Consider the following 12,907-nt stretch of genomic DNA (forward strand, 5'->3'; position numbering starts at 1 on the left):
CCCTCCTCCTTTTTTTCCCTTTCCTACCTTTTCTCAACACTTTGTAAAGTAATATTTAGCACCCAGATCTGCCCTTCCTTATGCCTGGTCTCCATTATCGCCACAACATCATAATCCCACAAGGCAATCTGTGCCTGTAACTCCCCAATTTTATTATATACATGCAGTGTAAGAAAAAAACAAAATACTGTGGATGCTGGAAACCTGGAAAAAAAACAGAAAATGCTGGAAAAGGTCAGCAGGTCTGACAGCATCTGTGGAGAGAGAAACAGAGTTAATGCTTTGAGTCCGTACGACACTTCTTCAGAGCTGAAGAGAAGTGGAAATGTGATTAAAGTTATACTGTATAGGGGGGGGTGGAGCAGGTGGAGCTGCATAGAAGGCTAGCAATTGGTGGGGACAAAGGAGGGATTGACAAAGATGTCATGCACTAAAGGACAAAGGGAGTGTTACTGGTAGTGGCTGATGCTAAAAAAGGTGCTGATAGTGGCATAAAGGTAAGAAAGCAGAATGTGATAATAGCAGAACAAGGGTAGCATTGTATGTTTCACAAACAGGACTGTCCCAGTAGACCGCTGTCAGCCTGTTCCTGCCCCACGAAACTCATTTCTTCCTATCTTGTCTCCGTTCTCTCTCCCATTGTCCAGTCTCTTCCCACCTACATCTGCGATTCCTCCGATGCCCTACATCAGATCAACAATTTCCAGTTCCCTGGCCCTAACCACCTTCTCTTCACCATGGATGTCCAATTCCTCTACACCTCCATCCCCCACCAGGATGGTCTGAGGGCTCTCCGCTTCTTCCTTAAACAGAGGCCCGAACAATCCCCATCCACCACCACTCTCCTCTACCTGGCTGAACTTGTTCTCTCACTGAACCTTAAACTTGTCTCACTTCATCCAAATAAAAGGTGTGACTATGGGTACCCACATGTGTCCCAGTTATGCCTGTCTCTTTATGGGGTATGTGGAACATTCCTTGTTCCAGTCCTACTCAGGCCCCCTCCCACAACTCTTTCTCTAGTACATTGATGACTGTTTTGGTGCTGCTTCATGCTCTTGTCTGGACCTGGAAAAATTTATCAATTTTGCTTGCAATTTCCACCCCTCTATCACCTTCACATGGTCCTTTGCTTCCTTGACCTCTCTGTCTCCATTTCTGGTGATAGACTGCCCACCAATATTCATTACAAACCCACTGACTCCCACAGCTATCTCGACTACAGCTCCTCACACCCTGACTCCTGTAAGGACTCCATCCCATTCTCTCAATTCCTCCACCCCCATTGCATCTGTTCTGATGATGTCACTTTCCAAAACGGCGCTCCTGACATGTCTTCCTTCTTCCTTAACTGAGGTTTCCCCCTCACTGTGGTTGACAGGGCCCTCAGCCGTGTCCGACCTATCTCCCGCGCCTCTGCCCCCACACCTTCCCCCCCTGTCCCACAACCATGATGGGGTCCCCCTTGTCCTCACTTTTCACCCCACCAGCGTTTGCATTCAAAGTATCATCCTCCGCCATTTCCGCCAACTCTAGCATGATGCCACCATCAAACATGTCTTCCCCTCACCGCTCCCTGTCAGTATTCCGTAGGGACCGTTCCCTCCGGGACACACTGGCCCACTCCTCCATCACCCCCAACACCTCATCCCCTTCCCACGGCACCTGCCCATGCAATCGCAGAAGGTGCAACACCTGCCCCTTTACCTCCCCCCTCCTCACCTTCAAGGGCCCAAACACTCCTTTCAGGTGAAGCAGCGCTGCACTTGCACCTTCTTTAATTTGGTCTACTGCATCCGCTGCTCCCAATGTGGCCTCCTGTACATCGGGGAGACCAAACGCAGACTGGATGACTGCTTTGCGGAACACTTCTGGCCTGTCCACAAGCATGACCCAGACCTTCCTGTCACTTGCCATTTCAGCAAACCATCCTGCTCTCAAGCCCATGTGTCCACCCTTGGTCTGCTACAATGTTCCAGTGAAGCCCAGCACAAATTGGAAGAACAGCGCCTTACCTTCCGATTAGGCACTTTACAGCCTTCTGGACTAAACATTGAGTTCAACAATTTCAGACCATGAACTCTGTTTTCCATCCTCACCCTCTTTTCGAATACCCTTTTCTCTACATGCATTTTTATTTTTTATCCACTTATTTTTAGTTTTATTCATTTATTGGTGGTTTTATCCCCCTTTTTACACCCCCTTCTATCCCATTTTCTATAACATCTTTGTTAATCCCTCCTTTGCCCCCACCTATTGCTGGCCTTCAATCCAGCTCCACCCGATACGCCCCCCTTAAACAGTATAAATTTCATCACATTTCCACTTCTCTTCAGTTCTGAATAAGGGCCATATGGACTCAAAACATTAACTCTGTTTCTCTTTCCACAGATGCTCTCAGACCTGCTGAGCTTTTCCAACATTTTCTGCTTTTGGTACGTGCAGCGTTACCTTGATTTAAACGTCATTCCTTTCTCCCTTACTCCAACTCCACCTATTAACTTACTATTCTCTATTTTAGTGCTACCCGTCTCTCCCAATATTCCACTCACCCTGGTATTACTTTCTAATATTCTCTCCTGGTTCCCACACCCCTGCTGAATTAGTTTAAACCACCCCCCCCCCCCCCCCCCCCACCCACCTCACCCCAACAACAGCACTAGCAAAATGACCCACAAGGAACTCAGTCCCAGTTCTGTTCAGATGCAAACCGTCTGGCTTGTACAGGTGCCACCTCTTCCCAGAGCCAGTCTCAGTGTCCCAGGAATCTAAAGCCCTCCCTCCTGCACCATCTTTGCAGCCACGCATTCATCTGTCTTATCTTCCCATTTCTGTACTAATTGCATGTGGCACTGGGAGTAATCTGGAGATTATCACTTTAGAGGCCCTACCTGCTAATTTTCTACCGAGTTCCCTAAATCCCAAATCCAGGACCACATCTCCCTTCCTACCTATGTCATAAGTACCAATGTGGACCACAACCTCTGGCTGTTTGCCCTCCCCCACAAGAATGTCCTGCAGCCATTCTGTGACATCCTTGACCTTAGCGCCAGGGAGGCAACAAACAATCCTGGAGTCACGTTGACGGCCACAGAAACGCCTGTCTGCTCCCCTAAATAAACAATCCCCTATCAGTACTGTCCTTCCGCTCTTCTTCCTCCCCTCCTGTACAGCTGGGCCACCCATGGTGCCACAGGCTTGTGTCTTGCTGCACTCCTTCAAGGATCCATCGTCCTCACCGATATCCAGGATGGAAAACCAGTTACTGAGCTGGACCTCTGGGGACTCATATGCTACCTGCCTGTTTCTCTTGGACTGCCTGATGGTCACCCATTCCCTATCTGCCTGCTTCCCCCTAACTTGCGGTGTGACCACCTCTCTGAACATAGTTCTCTGCCTCATGGATGCACCTCAGTGGCTCCAGCCGCTGCTCAAGCTCCGAAATGCAGAGCTCAAGCTTGTGCAGCCAGTGACACTTCCTGCACATGGGCTCTTCCGGGTCATGAGAAGTGTCCACGACTCCCCACATGCCACAGGATGGGCATTCTGTTTGGATGATCTGTCCTGCCATTCCTTAACCTGAAGCTTTTAAATCACTTAAAGTTTTAAATCCTACTTCATAAAGAAGCTGATTGCAGAGGGAGGAAGAGGACAGTTCTCCACTGAAGACCATACTCATCTAAGGTCTTCAGAAAGCACTTCTCCTTCTTCCACATTACCCAGAAGTAGCGTCTGTGGCAGCTACGCTGCAATAAGGAGGTTGCCCCTGAACTGTGCCACCTTCTCAAAACCACAAACTAGGTCAAGAACAGCTCCACCAGTGGCTCAAGGTCACCATGGTGCTCAATTTTTATGCCTGAGAATCCACAGTCTTGAGCTGGCAACATCACCACACTTCTCAATTCGCCATGCGTCACTCTATTACAGAGATCACCAAGAACTTGTACACAGGTAGAAGAAAATTGGCCCAGATTTTACAGTCTGAGCAGAGAGAAGCAGGAGGGGTGGACATATGACTTTGCCAGGATAATGGGCTTCTCAGTGATACAGGAAGCCATTTTTTGCATGCACCTCACTATGTGGGAGCCATATCGCAATGGACCAATGCATGGGAACTGCAAAGGGTTCCACCCTTTGAATGTACAGATGGTGTATGACCACACACAGACACATCATCACATTGGAGAATGCTTGCTATCCTAGCAGCAGTCAAGATGTTTTTAACCTACGCCAGTTATATTCAAGCCATCAAATGAGAGGGTTGCTGCTTAGCGACATGGGCTAACTACTCTACTCATGGTTAATAGCCTCCCTCTGGAGCCCTACCACACATGTACAATGCACTTACTATGAGAACTGTGCTGTGACAAAGAATGTTGTGGAATAGCCCATCTGTGTCCTCAAACAATGCTTCCCTGTCTGGATTGCTTGGTTTTGGGGCGGAGCGGGTGAGTGGTATGGTGTACTAGCCAGAGCATGCATCATGATTCATGATGGTCTGCTGCATCCTTCATAACAAACTGGCCATCATTAGGGTGCCGCCCCTGCCACCACGATTTTGGCAAAAAACACAGGAGGAGGTGATGGAGAAGGAAGGGAGGAGGGGAAAGGGGGATCAGCACTGTGAATGGGTTTTCCGTGAGCATCTCATCTGACCTCAGTTCCTCTGAACAATTTCCCAGATCACCATTGCTCCACATTGCCCCACCTTGCAATTCCTCTGTGACAGACCATCATAGCATCTACTTGGTCAAAATCCTGAAGTAATAGATGCTGCAAGCTGACTATTCCTTGTCAATTTCATTTAACAACACTTTCGAAAATACATGCAATACTTAACTACTCCCCCCTGTGCTTTCCCTTGGCCTTTGTCTCGTGGAGTCCTTTGCTTAGCCTAGTGCTTCCATTCAGTGCTAACCTAGTGTCAGCAACATGGCTTTCTTTTTTTATTCATTCATGAGATATGGCATTTCTAGCAAGGCCAGCATTTGTTGCCCATCCCTAATTGGCCTTGAGAAGGTGGTGGTGAGACACCTTCTTTAAATGCTGCAGTCCATGCGGCGTATGTACAGCCACAGGGCCTGAGGGTGTACTTACACCCTGATGGAAGTTTGCTGACTTTCAGTAGGGCAGACTGCAGATGACAGGCCATATTTAATTCAGCCTACAGCTGTGTGCCGGGAGACAGGGACGGGGGGACAAAGAATCAGGAAGTGGTGGGGAGAGCGCTAGTCGACTTTTCAACTCCATCCAATTCAGTCTGTGGCGAGGAAGGTGGAGGGTGACCTTCCCACCCAGAGGCTAATTGCGGCCCTTAATGGATCCCTTCCTGTCACCACAGGCATTCTACCAGTGGCAGGGGTCCTCCGCCACATGGGGAGACTGCCCAGCAAAAGATGACACATTCCGTCTGAGCTCTGTGGGGGGGGTTTGTGCTGATCAGCACATTATAGTCCAAGGGGGGACCCACCAGCAGCAAGGGCCACCACCCCCTGGACCCTCCCCTCACCAACGAGCCATCCCACCGTCTCGCCGGAGCCTGCCTGATTGGTCCCAGCAGGTCCAACCCCACTCATCTCCATTCCAGGGTCTGCTCCAAATGACAGCTCGCAGCTGGGCCCCAGTGGTGCTGCTAGGACTGAAAAACTGCCAGCCCTCTGATTGGTGGGCAGCTCTTGAAGGTGGGATCTCTGTCCTTAAGGGGACAGGAGCCTCGATGCTGGGCAGTTAATTGCCTGGTGGGCACAGAATCGGATCAGAACTTCCAGAAATGGCTGAGGCGAGGTTGCCCTCGGCTTTCTAGCCCGCCATCAGGACCACCGTTGTCAACATTAAATTCAGACCAACCTGGCAGCAGCCTGAGCTGGCTAGCTGCCAGGCAACAGCAGGTGCACTGGAAGGGTGCAGTGGTGGGAGCACAAATTGAGTCATCCTGAGAAAAAAGGCCAGGTTTATGTGCACAGAGCCACTGCCACTCCCCCAGGGCATTGCCTCAGTAATTCTAGTAATCAGCTCAAGCACAAATTGCGGGACAGCTTTGGGAGCCTGCAAACCCTTTAGAGCACTGGCATCTGGAGCCATGATGACAGTAGTGTGAGCCTGCATGCCACCAAGCTGGACTGGCATGACCACAATTAGAGGCTTCATGACTTCAGTTTGAGCTTCCACTGCAACAATCAGATGTTGGGTGGCTTCTGTCTGTGCTGTACTGAAAACTGAGACATTGACCATTATATACTGCTACACAGCTTGCTCCATAAGGACTGTCACGGGTTGACCACCACTTCCAAGCTGGAAAGTATGGGCTCTGATCTCTTTGCAAAGCTCTGTTCCGAGTTGGAACCAGACTTATCCATGCCCCTTTACAGTGACAAGAGGCTCTGTGGCAGGCTTGCCAATGCACTAGGCATCTTGATGTGCATGTATTTTGTCTGTGCATCATCCCATCAAAGTCCTTACCTGAGTCCTCTGCAGCAGGACTTGTCTGTCACCTCATCCTCCAGGTAGCTGGCACATACACTGTCCTTTCCTCCTGGTTTTTCTGCAGCCCTTACATGCCCAGTGCATCACCACATACAGATCCCGCTTCGAAAGAAGATCAGTGCAGTATTTGAGCTGGTGGCTGTGTCAGATCAAATGATGGTGCTTCTGTCTTAGAAATGAGTTCTTCTTCTTGCCCATTGTTGTCAGGCTGCACTGGCTGGCCAGGCAGCAGGTTCTGGCTCTGGAAAAGCAGAGGGTTGGGATGAGGGAAGGTTGGACCTATGGAAAGCAAGAGGTGCATGGTCTCACCATCTGCAGCTTCAGGATGAGGGTGAATTAGTATTGGAGAAGGTCCATAAGGTAGAAAAATACCATCATCGTGGATGGTTTCATCACTGGTCACTACGGCCTGTGGCTACTGTGCCAATAACACTGAACACCATCTCCTCCAAGGACATACAACTGTGCCTACCTTTTTATTGCTATTCTCTCCTATTATATACCACCTTGTCCTGCAAGAAAGAATGAAGAGTGTCAGTTTACTGTGTTGCATTGGCTTTGAGTGATGTACCAGTCATAATGGAATAGCTGGAAGTTTGAGCATGACTGTATGAGGTTTGAAGCATTGATATGGATGTGCAGGTGAGGTGGAGAATATGAATTTTAGTATGAGTCCTAATTGCTAACGATTGCTGATGGGTAAGTGATGCGGATGTGGCGCAGTGAACATTGTGTGATGTTGGTGACATTTGAAGGTGCATGCACCGACCTTGATCACTCATGTGAAGTCATTGAACTTTTTCTCACACTGTAGCTGGATCCTTGGAGCAAGACTTCTGGCATTGACCTCCACAGTTATCTGCTCCCACAGCCTTCACAGTGTATGCCTGGCGATCCTCTTGGCCCCATCTGCAGAGATGACCTCCCTTTGCCTTTCCAACTCCTCTGCTAAGGCCTTCAGCACTGAATCATAGAACCTGGGAACCCTCTCCCTGACCTACTACTCCTGTTTCTCCTTTCTGAGAAACTCTTTCATAGCCACTTTTAGCACTTGTTGCAGCCAGAATGCACCCCGCCTCCCCCTCCTTCCTTTAAGAGGAGCAAGCTGATTTTAAGAAACGCACGCTACCTTTAATTGATGCTAGCCATATATGAACTTGAGCTTCCTGCTGAATGTACAGCAACTGAGCAACATGTTTATCACTGGGGTACACACCACACTTATGGAGCTAAATAGGCAGTGTAAAGTTTAGGTGCTGCCTGCATCATTTGATTGGGTGCAGGTAGTCACACATTACGGTTCCCATGCTTGCTGCCCTGATCCAGTTTTTTTACCCAAATGAACTTTCCAAATGAAACTCAGCTATATCTACATTCTGGGTTCAATAACTTCAAAGCCCTCACAAATACAAAGGAAACAAAGCCTGACTAATATCAACTGTTTGGCATTGTACACAAAAGCTGTAGTTCATAACCTTGTCCTCCATTGAAGACATATCCTGAGTTCTTACACATAACAAAGAGGGGAATTCTGTAAATTTTACTTGACTGCCTGTGAGTTGATAAACTGACTATTGAAAGCAGCAATACTTTCTCAAGGCTACTGCCACAAGTGATACCGGACAACTACAGGCCTTGCATATCGATAGCAATGCCATGTTCATGTGTTCGTTCAACATTGCTGCCGATTCACTAATGTACCACTCAAGGAAGTCATGGACATTTGCACCGCATCACTATATCATGGCGATCTTGACGGGCCACCAATGTCTGAATCTGCATTTATTGAACTTATGAATTCAACAGCTCATGCAGGTGAGTTCAGTTTTAATGACACCATGTGTACCCAAACAAATGGTGCTGTTAAAAATAGGCCCAGTTCTTGCAAACATCTTCTTCGGCTTCCACAAAATATTCATCTTTGATGGAATGACCCCTAACCTCCTATCCCTTGCATATTTCCAATACGTACATGATACGTTTGCTATATTTGAATCCGCAGCTGCATGTAAGAACTTCCTTACACATCTTAATGGGCTTCATCCCATGCTCAAATTCACCTTTGAAATGGAGCAGCCAAACAAGCTCCCCTTCCTTGAGTTGAGAAATCTGCCAGTGGATTCTCTCCCACTGCCAACAAGCCTACCTTCACTGGTCAATATACATGTTGGGATTCTTACAGTTCCACCAGCTATAAGACTGGCCTTATCAGCAATCTCATAAGTGGGGCCCGAGCAATTTGCCCACTGTACAAGCTTGATGCTGAAATAGGACGCATCAAAGCCAACCTATGGGATAATGGTTACCCTGATCAGGTCATCGCTTGCTGTATACTGTGCAAAGTCATGAATGGGCCTAATACTGCCACTTTCAGTCCTGAAAAGCACCCAGTCTACCTCAGATATCACTGGAAGGGTAAGGTGTCTCAGAAATTTGAGCAACAGGTGAAGTTAGACGTTGCACGCTGTTGCTATGTAGCAGCAACACGAGCGGTGTTCTCCACTAACAGGATGCTGCTGTCAAGCCAAAAAGGTGTTTTGCTTAGAACACAAATTAACAATGTGGTATATGAATTTCAGTGCCCATGTGATACCTGGTATAAGCCGTACATCCCAATGATTGGTGGATCGTATCAAACGGCATGTCCTTTCGGCTGTTCGAAACAGGTAAAGTAGAGACTGTACCCAGCCAGCCCGTGCTTACAAAACATAGTGTGATTAGATGTGATTCCACAATTGGTCAAGACCTGCTGAACAATCCTGATTGTGCTAAGAATTACACTTAAAACCAATTTAAGATTGTCAGTTGGGCTCGGAGTGTGGTTCACATACGCATGCTGGGAGCCACATATATTTACACACAGTGCCCTGTCCTTTGCAGACAGAAGGAACATATGCGCACTTTGCACCTTAGGGAACAGTCATTCCCTGGTTAATTACCCAGGGCAATGCCTTGACCAATCAGAGTCGATCTGCCTGGTTTGAATTTGAACAAAGCTGGGCAGTTAACTGTTCCATGCTGCATTCTCCATGGCAAAGCCACAACCAGTCAATGCCCATTTGCGAGCTATCCTGATGAGTGCAAGACAAAAAGCTTTGATAGCATGACTCTTTTTTTCAACAAACTACCAAATGACTATTTATTACCATTTCAGTGTAATATACTCTTCAAGGGCTGTATGTACCTTTGCGCTGTTCGTGCATGCACACGCTTGTGAAAAGTCACAATGGATGACATATTGAGTATTGATGAGGTGAAATATTCAGAGCAGGCAGATCATGACATTAATCAGTTTGCAACACTGATTTGACACCATTGGTGGCAATTTGGAGCCCAACATTTCAGTTAACGGTGTTATGGCCAGGTGAGAAGGGGTGAACTGGCTCCCTGCTATTCAACCTCCTCGGTTGGTCACTACAAAGGTTTAAGTTTCTTTTTCACAAGGATTTTTCTTTTCCGAATCCAAATGTGCTTAACTGTTTAAATTGTGAGAAATAAGGAAATAATCAAACAAGGTTTTCTTGAGTTAAAGAAAGAGCAAAAGTATTAACCACTAAACCCAAGAAAAAATCATTAAAATGTAACATCAAGCATTTGGCCCTCATGTAATCATTCAGGCCCACACGCACACACACGAGCAGAGGTTTCAGAAATAAGGGAAGTTAGAGTCCAATAAAAAAGTTAAAACAATATACGGTTAAGTGTCCTTTGATTGCCCTTGAGGGGTAGATTTGGTAGATTTAAACGCTGTGGCCATTTTGGATTAGCTGGTTTCATGGATGAGGTCAGGTATAGAAGATATTGCAATTACTATGAGATCTCGGTTCAGTGGTAGATTTCTAGTAAAGTTGGTTTCCGAACCATGTAATACACTTGTTCCAAAACCATGAGGAGAGAGCAGCAGCCCTCTGCTTGTTTCTTCTGCTGAAAGCTTTCTTGCAATCTCTCTGCAGTGGCTGCAACCTGGCCACAAACACTTTGCCTACTGTGTACTTCCAAGGGGTTTTGGGTGGGTCTGTCTGTGGCAACCATTATTTCAATATCCGGCACTTAGCAGTTTAATATCTCTTCCTTCAGACAGTGACAAGTTTTGATGGGTCTCTGAATTATAGGAAACATCTCACTCTCTTTACACTCCCCCAAGAATGATTGGTTTGCTTTTCACCTTTACCTTGGAAGGTGGCCTTGCATTTTTAAGTAGCTTGTTCTGTCAAATTGCAAAATTGCCAATCAGTTGAAAGTTGAAAAATCATACTTTCAAAAAGAAAGGATCATAGCCTTGTGACAATAGCAGCTCTTAATCAAACAAGCGTAGCATGCGTTTGGCACAGGAAGGAATCCACCATTGTTAGTTAAAGGGATCAACGACTGCTTGTAGGTTAGTTAGTGTTTATTTCTTCTGGCCTACCCTTCTATTCTACAATGGTTTGGTGCTTTCCTTGGTTGTTATAAGTTGCTAAAGCCTGCACAGTGTTGTGACAGGTACTGATGGAGCTTTTCCCGCCTTCAGGACTTCTGTAAGAACAATTGCCATAGTAGCTGTCCTCCTTTGAATATAGAATGTCCAGGAGAATGAAAAGAAGCCAAACAAAGCAGGACAAGCTGCTGGAAGAAGATGGTGGAGGAGGAGAAGAATGTCTGTCAACAGGAGGGCATACCTGTTCACAGAGTTCAGGGAGCAATTTTCTGACCTGATCCTCAGTGAGTAATAGTGTGTTAGATGACGAAGGACATCCTCATTGAAATTTTCCAGCTGCACCGCAACCTCAGAGCAGGACAAGGACTGCATTGCCTGTGACTGTGAAGGTGGCCATGTCAATGGCTTTTTATGCATTGGTTCCTTCCAGGCTCAAGCTGGAGACATTTGCAGCATCTTGAAGTTTGCCACCCTCTGTTGTGTGAGATAGGTCACTGAGGTTGTCTGCTCTCAAAGGGAGCTGACTGCATTTCATTCTCTCTTACCAGAGAAAAGCCAGCAGATCAAACATATAGTTTTGTTAGGGTTGCAGGCCTCTCTATGGTTCAGCATGCATTGACTGCAGGTAAATCCCACCTTGTGGGCACCACATGTCAACTCTGCCCCACACTGGAACTGAAAAGGATTCCACTCCCTCAACATCCAGCTGCCGTGTGACAAAGAACCATACAGGACAACATCCAGTATCCTCGCAGCAGTCATGATACCTTATTCTGCTGTAGCCTGCTGTGCCAGCTGCATTTGAGCCAACTCAACAAACCAAATGCTGGCTAATGGGCAGCAAGGCCTATCCACTGACAACATGTTTGATGAATTTGGTGTGCAACCCATACATATGTGCACTGGATACAAACGTGAAATGAGATAGAGCAGATCATTAGTGTGCAGAAACAATGCTTCTGTTTCCTGGACCACTCTGGGGAACCCTTGCAATATTTGACAGAATAAGCATCAAGATTTGTTATGGTGTTCTAAATGCTGCACAACCTCACCATCATGAGTCAACTGCCTTTGTCACCAGCTGTATGGTCAAGAGCAGGAGTAAAAGGAGGAGGAAGTGGCAATCTAGAGAACCCCTTTATGGCCAAGCTGTCCATGAAGAACTCATCTGAGTGTGACACCAGTAAATGAAACCCAAATTCCCCATTCACCAACAGTCCCTCACCCTAACTTTCCTCTGTGACTGACCATCACATCAGTGATGCAGTAATTGAGTCCTTGCCCTGCCCTGAGGTTGCAGTTGTGGATTCAGCAGGTGGAAAATTTCAATGAGGATGTCCTTAGTCATCTAACGCACTATTCCGCAACCACTTGGCTAAAATGCAAATATTAAAGCCAACACAAAATAAACATTTCAAATAAATTTATAGATGGAATCATTCCATATTGCCGACAAACATAAAATAATCCCCTTTATGTATTCATTAGTAGCTGTCTTCCATGTGCCTTTGCCTATCCTGGTGCTCCTATGCACTGCTACCCCAATGGCTGCAGCATGGCTGGTGGAAGGCTACTGACGTTGAGGGGAGGAGACTGCAGATGCCCCAGGGGACAATGTTAAGCAACTCTGGATCTAGAAGGGCTGGGTTTGGACCACACCATCTCAGCGTGGGCAGCTGCAGTCCAGACTACTTGGCTGCTAGGTAACAACAAGGCCACTGGAGTAGCAGGAGTGGGAGGATGGATATTGTTTTCCTGAGAGAGGGCAGCAAGCTTGTGCTCCATGGAGTCACTGCCACTCTCCTGGGGTGACAACTTAACAATTCTAGTAATCTGCTAGAGGACAGATTGCTAGACTGCTGTGACACCTTGCAAGCCATGTTTGCACACTGTTACCCTCAGCCATGATGGCAGCAGTCTGAGTTTGCACGGCAACAAGATAACTTTACATGATAGTAGTCTGAGCTGCTGTCTGTCACAGGAGTACTTGGACTTCTGGTGGAAGCT

This window comes from Cetorhinus maximus, chromosome 1 (assembly GCF_964194155.1).
Source record: "Cetorhinus maximus chromosome 1, sCetMax3.hap1.1, whole genome shotgun sequence".
NCBI classification, from domain to species: Eukaryota; Metazoa; Chordata; class Chondrichthyes; order Lamniformes; family Cetorhinidae; genus Cetorhinus; species Cetorhinus maximus.